Below are 17,315 nucleotides of genomic sequence, written 5' to 3' on the forward strand. Positions count from 1 at the left end.
TTGGATTTTTCTGATCATTTTTCTTATATAAATTATTTCATTTGGAGTTATAGATTAATTTCTATGATTTTTTGAAGTTTATACTATTTTGTGGAATTTTCTGAATTTGTTTTAATCCAGAAATTCCTTACTGCGTCAGCATGACGTCGGTGTGACGTCATCAAGTCAACAGGCGCGGTCCAGGTCAAACCTGACCGGTTGGGCCCACCAGTCAGTGACTCAGTGCTGCCTAGGGTCACAGACAGGTGGGGTTGAGTCAACGAACAAGTCAGCATAGTCAACTCTGACGCATGGGTCCCGCTGGATTAGTTAAAAATAAACATGAAAAAAACGGTGGTTAGTTAATGGCATGGACCCCATCTGTCAGCGACTGATGGGGGTGGTTAAATAAGGCCTAACGAATCGTTTAACCGGTGGCTAATCACTGGCGACCATAGGCCGCGGCGGAGGGGCTCGGGTTCGCTCTCCCGGCGCCCAAATGAGCGGCGGAGAGCACCCACGGGGAGACGGAGCTCGCCCGCATCCAGCGCAGCAAGCAGCAGCGGCTAGGGAGGCCAGAGCTCGTCGGAAATGAGCTCGGGGCGGCGGCCGGCGTTCGGGCGCAAGTGGCGCGGCGGCTACGGCGTGCGAGAGGAAAACCAGAGGGAGGGAGAAGAGTCAGTGGCTCACGGCGGTTACGACGGCCATCGAAGTGGGCTCGGGGGAGGTCGGAGCTGAGCGAGGCGCCGAGGGGGATCTCCAGCGACGGCAGTCGGGGACGGGCTCGGTGAGGCCAGAGGAGCGCGCCCGGCGTCGAGTGGCGGAGCGAGGAGGTCGAGGACGTCGAGGCGGAGCTCATGGACACGTCAGAGGGGCGAGGGAATGGCTCAGGGAGCGGCAGTGGCGGGCGGCGGCGACGGTGGCGCTCGGATGTTGCGCGGGGGAGAGCAGAGGATGGGGAGGAGCACGGGGGAGAGGTCGAGGCGGTCAGGGAGGTTGCGTGGCGTCCTCTGGGCGCTTCGAGGCGGCGAGGAGACAGGCAGGCAAGGTGGAGGTGGCCGGCGCGTGCCGGCGCGCGTCGGGCACACGCCCTCCTGCCCACTGGCAGGAGGTGGAAGACGACAGGGGGAGCCCCTGGAGGGCTGGGCCAGAACAGGAGCTGGGCTGGTGCGGCTGCAGGTAAGTGGCCCAGGTAGCTTCCTCTCTCTCTCCTTTTTATCTCTTTTTGTTTTCTATTTTTCTGTAGTTGTTTGGGCTTTATTAAAAATACCAAAGCACTTCTAAAAATCCTAAAAATAATTGTGGGCACCTTCTGAAATATTTACGATAGCCCTCAACTGTTTCCAGAATTATTTGAGCATTTAAGATAATTATAGCATTTAAATGCCCAAAGTCAAATACCTTATGATTTAATTCAAAAATCCAGAATGGCCTAGAAATATATGCATCATTTTTGGCAGAGGTTTTCACCTTTAGCAAAAATCATGAACTTTTCTAAAGGGCATTTGGGTTCATTGAAACTATTTTTATTGAACCTAGTTGAATTCATTTGATGCTAGGGTTTCAACAATCCCCATTTCAACTTTCAAAGAAATTTAGACATGATGCATGGATGCTTGTGCAACTATTTGCAATCAAATTCTAGGGTTGTGACAGTTCGTGAGAGTTTTTTGGGGGGGGGGGTCAATCAAAAAATGTAACATATGCAATGTGTGTGAAATAGAGTCCTGGATATATCATATATATAGAGGGGGTGATCCACGAGAAGAGAGTGGAGGTATCATTGACTTGAGGTGTCCATAGAATTGAAGAGAGGGATGATGTGTGTGTGTGCGCGCGCGGTCGATAAAGAGTGCCATCGAATTTGTGTGTGCCCACGTCAATGATATAGAGTGGCTGGCCTACTAGAACGAGAGAGGGGACAGGTGCAGTTTGTCTCTGTAGCATGGATACCTACCTATAGCGCTCGACTATCGGTGTGTGGTGGGGGGGAGCCTAATTAACTATAGTGGTACAATGGCTGGTATATGTGTGGAGGAGGAGAGAGGCCTACCTCATGTATTAAGGGAGATCGATCTACCTCATGTATTAAGGGAGATCGATTGGCATCCATGCATATGTGTAGGAGAGGAATAAGGTTGGGAGAGACACAGAGCTAGAGTGTTGGAGGGGGTGGTAGTGGAGTTGCTTCTAACAAATGGTGGGATAGGCTTGCTAGACAACCAGAGGGCACGCCTGCAATATCAATAAGAGAGGGGATTGCTGCCTGTCTGTGCACGTGCATGTGAGAGACGGGTCAGGAGGCATGCACGAATGATGAGGGGGGACGATATGGCTGTGGTAAGCAGACATAAGTACATAGGAAGATTGATCGTCCTTTGTCAGAGAAAGGAGAGACATAACTTGTGAGGTACGTCAATCGATGGGGGGGAATAGTTAAAGTCGACCTAGGTATATGTTGGGAGATCGATCGGTATACATGCATGTGTGTGTTAGAAGCAAATGAGGCACGGGGAGAAGGATAGAGAGAGAGGGGTGCATCTAGGAGGTGGTGCGAGAGTCATACTATATTGAGGGGGAAGGAGTGTGCGAGTACGAGATCGATGAAAAGAGTGGTGGGAGTGAGGCATGGACGGTGATAAGAGAAGAGGGGAAGCTTGTGTTTGTGCTAGGCACACCTGGCTAGAGAGGCATATCGATCGATGTGTGCCGTAAAGAAGGAGCTGGGGAGGCCTAGACACACCGTGGGTGAATGACCTAAAGTGAAAAGACGAATTTGCGCGATGGAGCTAGAGAATGCTGAGGGAGGGTGAGAGGGATGCGGGCGTGTGCATGCACGAGAGAAAGTTAGCGCTAGCTAGCTACAAAGATAAGAGGATTGTGTGGGTGTAAAAGACGAATAGAGATCATACTTCATTATAAAAAGCGAATTCGGATATTTGAAGAATTTATCATAGTGTTTTAAACCGACGCATGTGTGAATATATATAACGGTGATACACATTGTGTGGTTATGAACATGTTATACTACATATAATATATTTTATCTCTACTCTTATAAAAAACAGAGTTGTTGATGATGGTGTGCCTGCCATCCTGCAATATAGGCCGTCCGATTTATATTTGACGGATAGGAAGGAAACTATGGCAATTTTGAAAAAAGATACCCACACCCCTCTCCATATTTGCAAATTAAGCCTCCCCTTGATCATGTTGATGTTCTGTGGAACGCATGGGCATCTTGCTAGTACTACATATAATATATAGAACATTGATCATAATTTGGGCTAATGTGTGGCTTTTGCGGCTCAGGTCTAAATACTTGTCATAATGTAGGGGGCGGGGCACTATACTATGTGTCATAAACACGGTGTACACGTATGGAACATGGTTTAGATTATGAATATATAGTTAGTACATCAAATGTACTATTATTTGGAATCAACATCAAGTGTATTCAAAAAATAGAATCCGAGTTCATGTAGTACACATAGTTCATATCTATCTCTATAGTAATCATGTGGTGTGTTATTAAGGTAATACACAAATGATGGTTGAAGTTGGCAACAATCATGATTGTAGATTCTTATTGAAATAGAGAAACGAATTCAAATTCAGTTCGAATTGCAGCGGTAGTATAGACATTTGGAATGCACTAAAATGTTGGTATGAGTAGGTTACATGCATTATACAGCAAGCGAAAAAATTTAATTGGACATAACATGGATTCATACTCCCTCCTTCCATCTATATAGGGAGTAATGCGTTTTTTAAGACCGCTTTTGACTATTGACAAGATTAATAGTACATGACATGCACAATGTGAAAATTATATCATTGAAAGAACCTTTCATAGACGAATTTAACGGTGTGCTTTGTGTAAGTTGCATGTCATATATTATTGCTCTAATATTTGGTCAAAGTTAGCATCAGAAAACGCATTAGGCCCTATATAGATGGAAGGAGGGAGTAGCTTTGAATAGCATTTTTATAGTAAAACGGGGCAAGACTCTCTCGTGTGGTGTGAATAGTTTTATTTTTTTCGTTTTCTTTTTTGTTGAGGGAAGTGCGAATTGATTTGGTACGTACAAGTACAGTATTACACGTTAGGCTTGTCCCTAAAGTTCAACCCGCGCCTTGTTATATCCCAAAAATTCAGATATCGTGCTCCCAAAACTGGCGCCTTCACAACCCGTGCCTTGCTATCCCGAAATTACAACGCGCGCGAAAACTCCCTCTAGCTGCCAAATCCTGACACGCGAAATCCCCCTTCCAGCCCTGAGCCGAAAGGGCCGCTAGTTCAAATCGGTGGGGGTACTTTCGTAACACACCCTGCATTTCGGACAAGCGCGTCCCTAAGTCATGGTTCACCCCCTCCCATTGCCTCCTTTTTGCCATTCGAAATCCCAGGCCGCCATAACCTCTCCGCTCCAGCCGCGAAACCCCACCCTCCTCCGTCCGCCACCTCATCGCTGCCCAGCCGGAGCCTCTTCCCCGACGATGTCGTCCACCGCAACAGCTCGACGTCCCTCGTCCACCTCCCCGGATGAGAATCCGTCGTCCATCTCGTCGTCCCGCCGGTTCAGCCGCCCCGTCCTCCACCTCCAAGGAGCTGCTCCGACGATCGCCTCGTCTATCGCGGTTGCTCCATCCCCACAGCGCCGCCTTAACCTGCTCCACCGGAACGCAGCATCCTCACCGACTCCTCGGACGAAGCCGAGGCCTACTCGGCGCCACCAAAGAGGTTGTACACTCATCGCATCGCACCTTCTCCTTAGCTCGACCTCCCGGCGCCGATGGTGCTCCATCCCGCACCCCCATGGAGCGGCTACCTTGAAGCCGGTGCCGCGGGCGACATCTCCATGGCGGCTCTCCCCCATTGCGAGGCCCCTTCGGTGGCGGCGTCCATACCAGCTAGATCTGTTGTTGCTGCTCCGGCTCTCGCTCGATCGCTCGCTCGCCCAGCTGCTGCTGCTCCAGCTCTCGCTCGCGCTGCTGCTGCTGCTCTCCCCCTCGCTCGTGCTGCTGCTCTGCTCCGATTTAGCTACACTTCAGTCGACTGAATCGACTTTTGGGTCAGTCGATTTTCAGGGTGTGGGGGGGCTCGCCGGAGTTAAGGAAGAACCACCCGCAGCGGGGACGGGGGCTCGCCGGAGAGGTACCCCACTATCTATCTAAGGGTTCAGGGTGGGGCGGGGGGCCTATACGGCTGGCCGGGGCGGTGGACCGGCGGTGGGGAGTTGCTTCGGGGCGGCGAGGCGGCGCTGGGGCCGGCGGTTCGGCCGGTAGTGGCTGGTGGCTCAAGGGGGTGCAGGTTTGTAACGCCCACGATGCGGCTATATCTCCCACGTGTCGAGGCACGACTTAGAGGCATAACCGCATAGTGGTTTTGTCGCAAGAAGGGTCATCTTCACACAATCTCATGTAACTTGTAACGCCCACGATGCGGCTATATCTCCCACATGTCGAGGCACGACTTAGAGGCATAACCGCATAGTGGTTTTGTCGCAAGAAGGGTCATCTTCACACAATCCCATGTAATGAACAAGAATGGGATAAAGAGTTGGCTTACAATCGCCACTTCACACAATACATAAATATAATTCATACATCATCCAAAATACACACATAGACCGACTACGGTCAAGATCCAAATGAAAATAAGATAACCCCAAATGCTAGATCCCCGATCGTCCCAACTGGGCTCCACTACTGATCATCAGGAAAAGACACATAGTAACGACCACGTTCCTCATCGAACTCCCACTTGAGGTCGATCCCATCATCTGCACTGGCATCGTCAGCACCTGCAACTGTTTTGGTAGAATCTGTGAGTCACGAGGACTCAGCAATCTCACACCCGCGAGATCAAGACTATTTAAGCTTAAAGGAAAGGATGGTGTAATGAGGTGGAGCTGCAGCAGGCGATAAGCATATATGGTGGCTAACATACACAAAAGAGAGCGAGAAGAGAAGCAACGGAACGGTCGTCATCTAGCAATGACCAAGAAGTGATCCTGAACTCCTACTTACGTCATTCATAACTCAAACCGTGTTCACTTCCCGGACTCCGCCGAGAAGAGACCATCACGGCTACACATGCAGTTGATGTATTTTAATTGGGTCAAGTGACAAGTTCTCTACAACCGGACATTAACAAATTCCCATCTGCCTCATAACCGCGGGCACGGCTTTCGAAAGATAATACCCTGCAGGGGTGTCCCAACTTAGCCCATCATAAGCTCTCACGGTCAACGAAGGATAAACCTTCTCCCGGAAAGACCCGATCAGTCTCGGAATCCCGGTTTATAAGACATTTCGACAATGGTAAAACAAGACTAGCAAAGCCACCCGAATGTGCCGACAAATCCCGATAGGAGCTGCACATATCTCGTTCTCAGGGCACACCGGATGATACATCCTACGAGTAAAACCAGACCTCGAGTTTCCACGAGGGGGCCCCGCAGTCTACTCAGTTCGGACCAACACTTGAAGGAGCACTGGCCCGGGGGGGTTAAAATAAGATGACCCTCAGGCTCGCGAAAACCCGGGGGAAAGGCTTAGGTGGAAAATGGTAAAACCAAGGTTGGGCCTTGCTGGAGGAGTTTTATTCAAGGCGAACTGTCAAGGGGGTCCCATAAATCACCCAACCGCGTAAGGAACGCAAACTCAAGGAACATAATACCGGTAAGCCAGAAACTAGGGCGGCAAGAGTGGAACAAAACACCAGGCATAAGGCCGAGCCTTCCACCCTTTACCAAATATATAGATGCATTAATTAAATAAGAGATATTGTGATATCCCAACATATCCATGTTCCAACATGGAACAAACTTCAACTTCACCTGCAACTAGCAACGCTATAAGAAGGGCTGAGCAAAAGCGGTAACTTAGCCAAACAACGGTTTGCTAGGAAAGGATGGTTAGAGGCTGACATGGCAATATGGGAGACATGATATAGCAAGTGGTAGGTAGCGCAGCATGGCAATAGAACGAACAACTAGCAAGGCAAAGATAGAAGTGATTTCGTGGGGTGGTCATCTTGCCTGCAAGGTTCTCAGAGTTGTCGAAAGCTTGATCCTCGTAAGCGTACTCAACAGGTTCCTCCTTCACGAACTCATCTCCCGGCTCTACCCAAGACAAGAACACAAGCAACAGAACCACAATCAATCACGAGAAATGCACAAGCAACATGATGCAAAACATGTATGAAATGCGAGATATTATATGCGATGCATATGCGTGCTCCGGAAGGAAAATGATGAACAAGGCAGTAACTTGGCAAACCAAGCATACCACTGGAAAGATGAGATGATTTCGGTCGAAATCGATATAAAGATCACCGGAAACGGATGCACGGTTTGCAAATGGCAAGCAAAACAAGAATGACACGAATCTGCAATTAACAGCATGATAGCACTTAAAATGCAACAAGCAACAATGCTACAACACTCCAACATAGCAACAAAGCATATGGCAGTAATCTACAGGAGATTCTTGACAAAAATGAACACTGAGCTACGGCTAGTTCACAACATAACAAGCTCAAACAAGCATGGCAAAAGTGCAAAAGATAACAGGTTCACAGACTTAGTGAAATTACTGGACATGGCTGAAACAACATCAGGTAGCAATGTTCAGAGCATGAAATCAACATGCTACAGGAACTTAACATGGCAAAACAAGGCATTGCAGTATTCTACTGAATGCATATGACAAAAGTCCCTTACTGACCATAAGCCAAAAAGGAACAGAAGATATAATGGCAACCATGTAAACATAGCAAGTTTCATTAACAGGTTTCAGACTTAGCAGAAAACAGAGCATGGCAGAAACAACAATATGAAGGCATGTTGGTGAGCTTGATGCACTCACCACAAAGCAATGAATGACAAAACAAGCGTACCTACAGGAATATGGAATGTTTATGAAGCTATTCATGGAAAGAACAAATGCATAGCATGTATGGATCAACTACAATAAGCTTGGCAAAATTGCATATCATGTTAAGAATCTGCCAGAAATATTTTATAGCAAAAGTAGAGCAAGATTGAGTCCTGCTATGGCACTCCATAATTTCAAACAAGGGCCGGAATGGATCTATTACAACAATATCTACAAAACATCCTTACTGAACATCTCCAAAATATGCATGGATCTCTCTGTAGCATCAAGTTTACATGGCAACAAAATAACAGCAGACAGACAGAATTTACCAAGTCCCTGAAATCAGAAACATTACGGGGCCTAGTTTGCATGCTTGTGCTAGTCACCACAGAGACCATAAAAATATATGGCATACATCACTGGAAAGATGGCATGGCATACAACAAACACATGTAGAGCTCATGCCCATAAGATGCACAGATTAAATGATACAAAAATAACAAATCTCCAAGTTCTGATAAGAACCAGCAGATAACAGCAACTAGCAATCTTGCACCAGAGATTTGGGCATCAAGATGGCCTCTAATGAACATGGTGCAATTGAACAAAATGTAGAGCATCACGAGACAAACAATTTGACATATTACACGCGCGAAACGGAGCTATATGCAGAGAGTTATGCAATGATGAACAGGGGCACTTGCTGAGAAAAATAAAGGACTTAGAGAGTTTTAGGGTTCGGGAAAAGTCAACCTTCGGTCAACTTCAGATAGGATCGGGCCGGAGCAGGCGGCCTCGAGCTCGCCGGTGGCCGGAGCTTCGGCCGGAGCGGAGGAGAGGACGGCGAGGGGGAGGACGGCGGCCGGAGGGAGGCGGCGGAGCCCGGCGGCGGCGGCGAGGAGCGAGCGCGGCGCGGGGCGTGGCGATGGCCGGCGGCGGCCGAAGGCGAGGGGCCGGGGCGCGGGCGGAGACGGCGGCGGCGCACGGCAGGGCGGCGCGGGCGGTCGGACGGCGGAGGCGCGCGGGCCCGCGGGGCCGGCGGCGGGCCTGGCGGTCCGCGGCGTACGGGCGCGGGCGGCGGCGAACCCGGAGACGACACGTGGCGGCGGCGGGGAAGACGGACGTGTCCGTCGGTGGACGTTTTCGTCCGGCGGCGCGGCGGGGACGAAGTTAGGGTTTCATCTGCGAACGTTTTTCGGGAGAGATGCCTATTTATAGGTACAGGGAGCTAGGAGAGTCCAAATGAGGTGCGGTTTTCGCCCACACGATCATGATCGAACGACCTACAGCATGGAAGAGAGTTTGGTGGGTTTTTGGGCTGTTTAGAGAGGGGGTTTTGCTGCAACACACAGAAGGCATCTGCGGTTACCCGGTTAACCGTTGGAGTACCAAACGACCTCCAAATGGAACGAAACTTGACCGGTGGTCTACCGGTGGTATACCAAGGCCACTTGACAAGCCTCGGTCCATTCCGGGAATGTTTGACACCCGCTCACGAAAGAAAGCAAGAGGGGTGCACCGGAGGAGATGGGAGCGCCGGATTGCAAAACGGACAACGGGGAAAATGCTCGGATGCATGAGACGAACACGTATGCAAATGCAATGCACATGATGACATGATATGAAACGCTTGACATGAACAAAATGCAAAACGAAAGACAAAACCCGACCACGAAGGGAATATCATAACACATAGCCGAAAATGGCAAGAGTTGGAGTTACAAATATGGAAAGTTACATCCGGGGTGTTACAACACTCCACCACTACGAGAGGATCTCGTCCCGAGATCTAGGACTGAAAGAACTCCGGATATTCGGAACGGAGATGGTCCTCGCGTTCCCAGGTGGCTTCCCGGTCGGAATGGTGCGACCACTTCACTTTCAGGAATTTGATTGACTTGTTGCGAGTCTTGCGCTCAGTTTCTTCAGGAATAGCAACGGGGTGCTCATGATAAGACAGATCTTCTTGCAGGTCAATCTCATCGAAGTTGATAGTGCGCTCAGGCGTCTTGAAGCACTTGCGGAGCTGTGACACGTGGAACAGATCGTGCACGTTCGCGAAGTTGGAAGGAAGCTCAAGTTGATAGGCGAGGTCGCCTCTTTTGCCAATGATCTTGAAAGGACCCACATATCTAGGGGCAAGCTTCCCTTTGATACCGAAGCAACGAGTGCCTTTCATTGGAGAGACGCGGAGGTAGACATGGTCTCCTATATCGAAAGCCAAATCACGGTGCTTACTATCATAGTAACTCTTCTGGCGTGATTGCGCGGCTTTGAGATTGTCACGGATGACTTTACACATTTCTTCAGCTTCTGTGATTAAGTTATTGCCAAGAAGTTGGCGTTCACCAGTCTCTGACCAATTGAGAGGAGTACGGCACTTTCTGCCATAGAGGATCTCGAATGGGGCCTTGCCCGAACTCGCTTGGAAGCTGTTGTTGTAAGAGAATTCAGCATATGGAAGACAATCTTCCCATTTCATGCCAAAGGAAATGACACAAGCCCTGAGCATATCTTCAAGAATTTGATTGACTCGCTCGACTTGGCCACTAGTTTGAGGATGGAAAGCTATGCTGAAGCGAATGTTTGTGCCCATGGCCTTCTGGAAAGAGTCCCAGAACTTAGAGGTGAAGATGCTTCCACGATCAGAAGAAATCAATTGTGGAATGCCGTGCAAGGAGACAATTCTGGAGGTGTAAAGCTCTGCCAACTGAGCTGTTGTGATAGATTCTTTGATTGGAAGGAAATGAGCCACTTTAGAAAGCTTGTCGATGACAACGAAGATAGCATCATTACCGCGCTTGGACTTTGGAAAACCAGTCACGAAGTCCATTTTGATATGATCAAACTTCCACTCTGGGATAGCAAGAGGTTGGAGGAGACCAGCTGGTCGTTGGTGTTCTGCTTTCACTCTTCGACAGACATCACATTCATTCACGAATTGAGCAATTTCTCGCTTCATTCGAGTCCACCAATACGACTGCTTGAGGTCATGGTACATCTTCGTACTTCCAGGATGAATGGAAAGGAGAGAATTGTGCGCCTCGTTCATTATGACTTTCCTTAGATCACCTTTAGGAGCCACAATCCGGTCTTCGAAGAATAAAGTGTCTCTGTCATCAATGCGATAGCACTTGTATTTGTAAAGACCCTTGTCGATACCACGTTTCACCTTCTTCACCATGGCATCCAGGAGTTGTGCCTCACGAATTTGATCTTCCAAAGTAGGAGAGACTATGAGGTTGGCAAGAAAGCCTTGAGGAACAACTTGGAGATTCAGCTTGCGGAAAGCTTCACAAAGATCCGGTTGGAATGGCTTGAGAATTAAGCTGTTGCAATAAGCCTTCCTGCTTAAAGCATCTGCAATGACATTGGCCTTGCCTGGAGTATATTCAATACTCGGATTGTACTCTTGAATCATTTCGACCCATCGAGTCTGCCTGAGGTTGAGGTTGGGCTGAGTGAAGATGTACTTGAGGCTCTTGTGATCGGTGAAAATGTCCACTTGTCTTCCCAACAAGAGATGTCTCCACGTTATCAATGCATGGACAACTGCCGCCAACTCAAGATCGTGAGTGGGGTAGTTCTTCTCATTGGGCTTCAACTGACGAGAGGTATAGGCCACAACTTTCTTCTCTTGCATTAACACAGCACCGAGACCTTGGAGAGAAGCATCACAGAAAACTTCAAATGGCTTGGATTCATCAGGAGGAGTTAAGACAGGAGCTGTGACTAGTTTCTCTTTGAGAGTGTTGAAAGCAACGTCACACTCAGGAGACCAGACATACTTCACATCCTTCTGAAGGAGGTTGGAAAGAGGCTTTGCAATCTTAGAGAAATTCTCAACGAATCTTCGGCAATAGCTTGCAAGACCAAGAAAGCTGCGAAGCTGCTTGACATTTTGAGGGGGTTCCCAATTCACAATTGCGGACACCTTCTCAGGGTTAACAGCGATGCCCTTGGCAGAGATGATGTGGCCAAGGAAAAGAACTTCATCAAGCCAAAACTCACATTTGGAGAACTTCGCATAGAATTGATACTCTCTGAGCTTGTCGAGCACCAATCGCAAATGTTTGGCATGGTCCTTCTTATTCTTGGAGAAGACCAAGATATCAACGAGATACACCAGGACGAATTCATTGGTATAGGGGTTGAAGATGAAATTCATCATCCGAGAGAATACTGGAGGAGCATTGACAAGGCCGAAAGACACGACAGTATATTCATAAGAACCAAAGCTTGTTCTGAATGCTGTCTTGGGAATATCTTCTTCACGAATGCGAATCTGATGATAACCCATACGAAGGTCAAGCTTGGAGAATACTTTAGCACCTTTGAGTTGCTCGAATAGCTCATTGATGTTGGGAAGTGGATACTTGTTCTTGATTGTCTTCTTGTTCAATGGACGGTAGTCGACACAAAGTCGGTCCGTGCCATCCTTCTTCTTGACAAAAAGAACACCACAACCCCATGGAGATGAACTCGGTCTGATCAAACCCAGACGCTCTTGTTCATCGAGCTGTTTCTTCAATTCCTTCAACTCGTTGGGTCCAAGCTTGTATGGACGCTTGCAAACGGGTTCCGTGTCAGGCTCTAGATCGATAACGAACTCAACTGGCCGGTGAGGAGGCATACCCGGAAGCTCTTCTGGAAAGACATCTTGATACTCACAAACGACTGGAATCTGAGAGATGGCATTCAATTCGCCCTTCTCATTGAGAGAAAATAACCGAATGGTTTCATCACGAGCGGCATAAATAATCACATCCTCAGAAGAGTGTGTCAATTGAATTTCCCTGGCAGCACAATCAAGTTGAGCCTTGTGCTTAGAGAGCCAGTCCATCCCGAGAATAAGATCAATATCCGAGTCACCAAGAACAACTGGAGAAGACAGAAATTTATAGTTTCCCATCTTGATGGAAACATCCGGAACCATCATACTAGAACTCAAACGTTTACCCGGAGAAACGACATCCATGGGTTTACCCAGATGTGAACAAGTGAATTCATGCTTGGCAAAAAACGGTCTTGACATGAAACAGAGCGAAGCACCGGTATCAAATAAAACTTTTGCAGGAAAATCATTAACTGGAAGATTACCCATTATCACATCAGTAGATTCCTCTGCTTGAGCTGCATTCATCATGTTCACCTTTGCAGACTTTGGATTATGCTTGACCACTGCATTGCTGGAAGATCTGACAGGAGGAGGAGGAGGCAGGCGCCTTTGGTTGAAGCACTTGTTAGCATAGTGACCTTTCTGCTGACATTTGTTGCAAGTCACCTCTGAGAGTGGACGGTGATAAGGAGCATTGGACTTTGGAGCTTGATTCTGAGACTTGTTCTGATAGCCAGAGTTGGAAGAACCCGGAGACGACACGTGGCGGCGGCGGGGAAGACGGACGTGTCCGTCGGTGGACGTTTTCGTCCGGCGGCGCGGCGGGGACGAAGTTAGGGTTTCATCTGCGAACGTTTTTCGGGAGAGATGCCTATTTATAGGTAGAGGGTGCTAGGAGAGTCCAAATGAGGTGCGGTTTTTGCCCATCCGATCGTGATCGAACGACCTACAGCATGGAAGAGAGTTTGGTGGGTTTTGGGCTGTTTAGAGAGGGGGTTTTGCTGCAACACACAGAAGGCATCTGCGGTTACCCGGTTAACCGTTGGAGTACCAAACGACCTCCAAATGGAACGAAACTTGACCGGTGGTCTACCGGTGGTATACCAAGGCCACTTGACAAGCCTCGGTCCATTCCGGGAACGTTTGACACCCGCTCATGAAAGAAAACAAGAGGGGTGCACCGGAGGAGATGGGAGCGCCGGATTGCAAAACGGACAACGGGGAAAATGCTCGGATGCATGAGACGAACACGTATGCAAATGCAATGCACATGATGACATGATATGAAATGCATGACATGAACAAAATGCAAAACGAAAGACAAAACCCGACCATGAAGGGAATATCATAACACATAGCCGAAAATGGCCAAAGTTGGAGTTACAAATATGGAAAGTTACATCCGGGGTGTTACAAGGTTGAAGATGAACTGCAGGCCCTCCCTAAACTACATGTCAAGTGCCTCTCTGCTACCATTGCATTCAGTTTCGATAGTAACATTCAGATTCCACAGTAAATTTCAGTTTCAACAGTTAAGTTCAGAGTCAACAATTTTTACATCATCTGTTGTAGTCAGGTGGTTTTTGGTGATGTAAATTTTACATCTATTTTACATCATCTATTGGAGATGCTATTAGAATCCCACTTGAGATTGGCGATGTCTGTCTTGTGCTGCTTCAGCCTTGACGTCTTACAGCTCACCGGGGCTGCTCCAGCGACAGAACGATCCATCACAACAGAGCAGTGCCCTAGACGCCGTCTATAGATTCCTCAGATCTTCCTCCACACCTCCGATAGCCACCTCTGCCTCAACTGCTTCAGTGACCAACCCAATGATGTTGAGGTCGACACGGCTATGGCAAAGAGGTTGTACACTTGTTGCATCACTTATTACTATACATTCATGTCGATCCATTAGGGCTATTTTGGTTCAACGGAAAAACATAGCAATAGGGAATTTTCCAATGGCACTCTACTATTCAATTATTCATGCATTTTGTTGAAAGGAATGAAGCAAAACATCCACCTGGACCTACTTTTCAAAATCCTATGCATGAAAACAAGACCAAGTGCATTAGTGGCAGAATAACATTCTAACTATACACGCTTTCATATGGTTCACTTTTTTTGGCCATGTTTCTTTGCATTCCTCTGCTCTTCCAATTCCTGTAAACCAAACACTCAAGTTGACAGAAATCCTGTGTTTACAAATGCTCTGTTTACCATGTGCATTCCTATCCTATTCCGGTGTTTTTCCTATCCCTCCGTTTTTAGAATCATGCAAGCCAAATGAGCCCTTACAGAATTACTTCAGTTACAGGTAGGTGTCAAAGGGAACTTTGTGTGGTTTGTCCTACTCTTGCCGCGACATCGTCCACCTCACCCGAGCCGCTCCATCGACAGAAACATCCACCAAACAAGACATCACGACTCTTGACCGTCTTTCACCGCCTCAGATCTCCTTCCCTGCCGCCGGCACCCACCGCAACGGCATCACCATCATCGACTCAGCAGATGAACCTGAGGAGTACACGGGTCCACAAGAGAGGTCGCACTCTTTTGTTTCTGCTTATGTTATGCATTGCTTAAAATTACCTGCTACTTTATCGTCATGTTCACCTCTTGGACTCCAAGTCAGGTCCAAATTAATGTTCAAACTTGAGTTCTAAATTAGTTATGGGGCACATATCGAGGAAGCAATGAATAGTATCTCTGTCTAATATCTGGTTCCCCTAGGGTATGCCTATGTTGTTCATCTTGGGTGGGAAACAAATAGTAAAGCAATCATCATCTGTCTTTTTATTAAATTAAAGCAATCATCAGCCTGCTATCATTATTTTCGGATCCATCCACTGGTTGTTACCATCACTCTAAATTTCTACATGCTCTCCTTACATAATCTCACCATATTTTTGTCGTATGCATGTCAGATATTGTACACAGTCATGCTGAACATGTAGAGAAAAAGAGAAGAGTTTTGCGCGGCAATACAATGTCATGCAAACATCGCTCCATGGTGGGTTCAATGGCAAACCCTCCCCACCCCTCTCTAGATTGTAATCCAGAGGAAGATATCTGTTCTGAGGCGGATTCAGACGCCGCTGACCACTCCTATTTACCCCCCAAGGTGTTTGCTCTACCTTGGCATGATGATGTTAGTCATATCATGCATATGTTGCCTTGCAGTGCCTACTTTTGACATCATATATGTCATCTGCTTAGTTTAGACATGTTCTGTAATGCCACCTATTTAGTTTCTATATCATATATGGGAATTATGCAGTCTCATGTCTTTTAGCCAGCCATAATATACGTGAAATGTGCAATGCCATCCTGTTTAACCAGGCATCATATATTTGAATGATATCTTGCCCATCCTTTTTCATTACATTTCCATTTGTCGACAATGTTTGTACATTAAACTACTCTTCTTGTGAATCAGCCATTTGGGTGGGAGATTGAAAAATCTGGAGCGAAAACAAGGCCTTCAGAGCAGACGGTGCTACCTGTCGAAGCAGATCTCTTGTTGGGTCCCGATAGCTCCTCGGAGATGGATTTAGAGAAAGATGACCAGTCCTATTCCCCCACCGAGGTGTATGCTCTAACTTGGCACGGTTATACTGCTCATATCATGCATATGCTGTCTTGCATTGCATAGTTTAGACATCATATACACAATATTCAACACCATGTTCTTAGTTCAGACATCATATCTAATGCCCTCTGTTTAGCATATAAATCACATATGTGAATTAAATGATGCGATCATGATTACTTAGATAACATGTAGGTGAATTATGTCATGCGATCCTGTTTAGTTATTCATCATATCTTTGAATTATGTTATGCTATGCTATCCAGTTTAGATAGACATCATATATGTGAAATTATGTCATGCTATCCGTTTTAGTTAAACAATATACATGTCAACTATTTCATGCCCTCTTTTTTCACACTATCTATTGCATAAGTTAAACAAGTTTGCCTTAAGAAGGCTAGCACAAAAGTAGCATTGATCAAAAAGGCAAGGCCTCCTCCCTGGGAGCCTCCTAACTACTCCTGGCCGTCGGCGGCCTCCACGTAGTAGTAGGCACCCTTGGGGTAGTAGTAGTCATCGTCGGTGGTGTCGTCTAGCTCCTGGGATCCTTTATCTGATCGCAACAATCGGGTATAGGGGAAAAAGAAGTAGCAAAGCAACCATGAGTGCTCATCCAAAGTACTTGCAAGACTTAAATCAGAACTATACTAAGTATGCATCAATATCAAAGGAATGGGCTGTATCTGTGGACTGAACTGTAGAATGCCAGGAGAGAAGGAAAAACCTAGCCTATCGAAGACTAGCATCTTCAAGCATCTTGCAGCATTTAGAAGAGTACAAAATAGCATTTTATAAATAACAAGCATGTTGTAGCATCAACGCCAGAGATCCTTTCTCAACTCCTTGCGAGAAAGCAATCCTGGAGCCAATATATCCATTTCACATCTCAGTATCTAGTTCTAGTTGTATAGATCGGGATACAACTCCAAGTCGTCCTGTTACCGTGGATTCAAATAGATAAAGTTCCCTACAAGGGTGCACCACATTTCCCAACACGCTCGATCACTCTGGCCGGCCACACTTTCCTGGGTCATGCTCGGCCTCGGAAGATCAGCATGTCGTGGCCCTACCTAGGCTCAACAGAGAGGCCAGCACACCAGTCTACATCCTAAATGTGAAAGGGGTCATGGGCCAATCGCCCTTTGCACTCCTGCATGTTGTGAACGCGGCCGGTGTCAGTCCTGGCAACCTCCTTATACAAGGCAGGTGCTTACGCGGGCCACCTGGGCGCGC

The sequence above is a fragment of the Aegilops tauschii genome, chromosome 5 (assembly GCF_002575655.3).
Source record: "Aegilops tauschii subsp. strangulata cultivar AL8/78 chromosome 5, Aet v6.0, whole genome shotgun sequence".
In the NCBI taxonomy this organism is placed as follows: Eukaryota; Viridiplantae; Streptophyta; class Magnoliopsida; order Poales; family Poaceae; genus Aegilops; species Aegilops tauschii.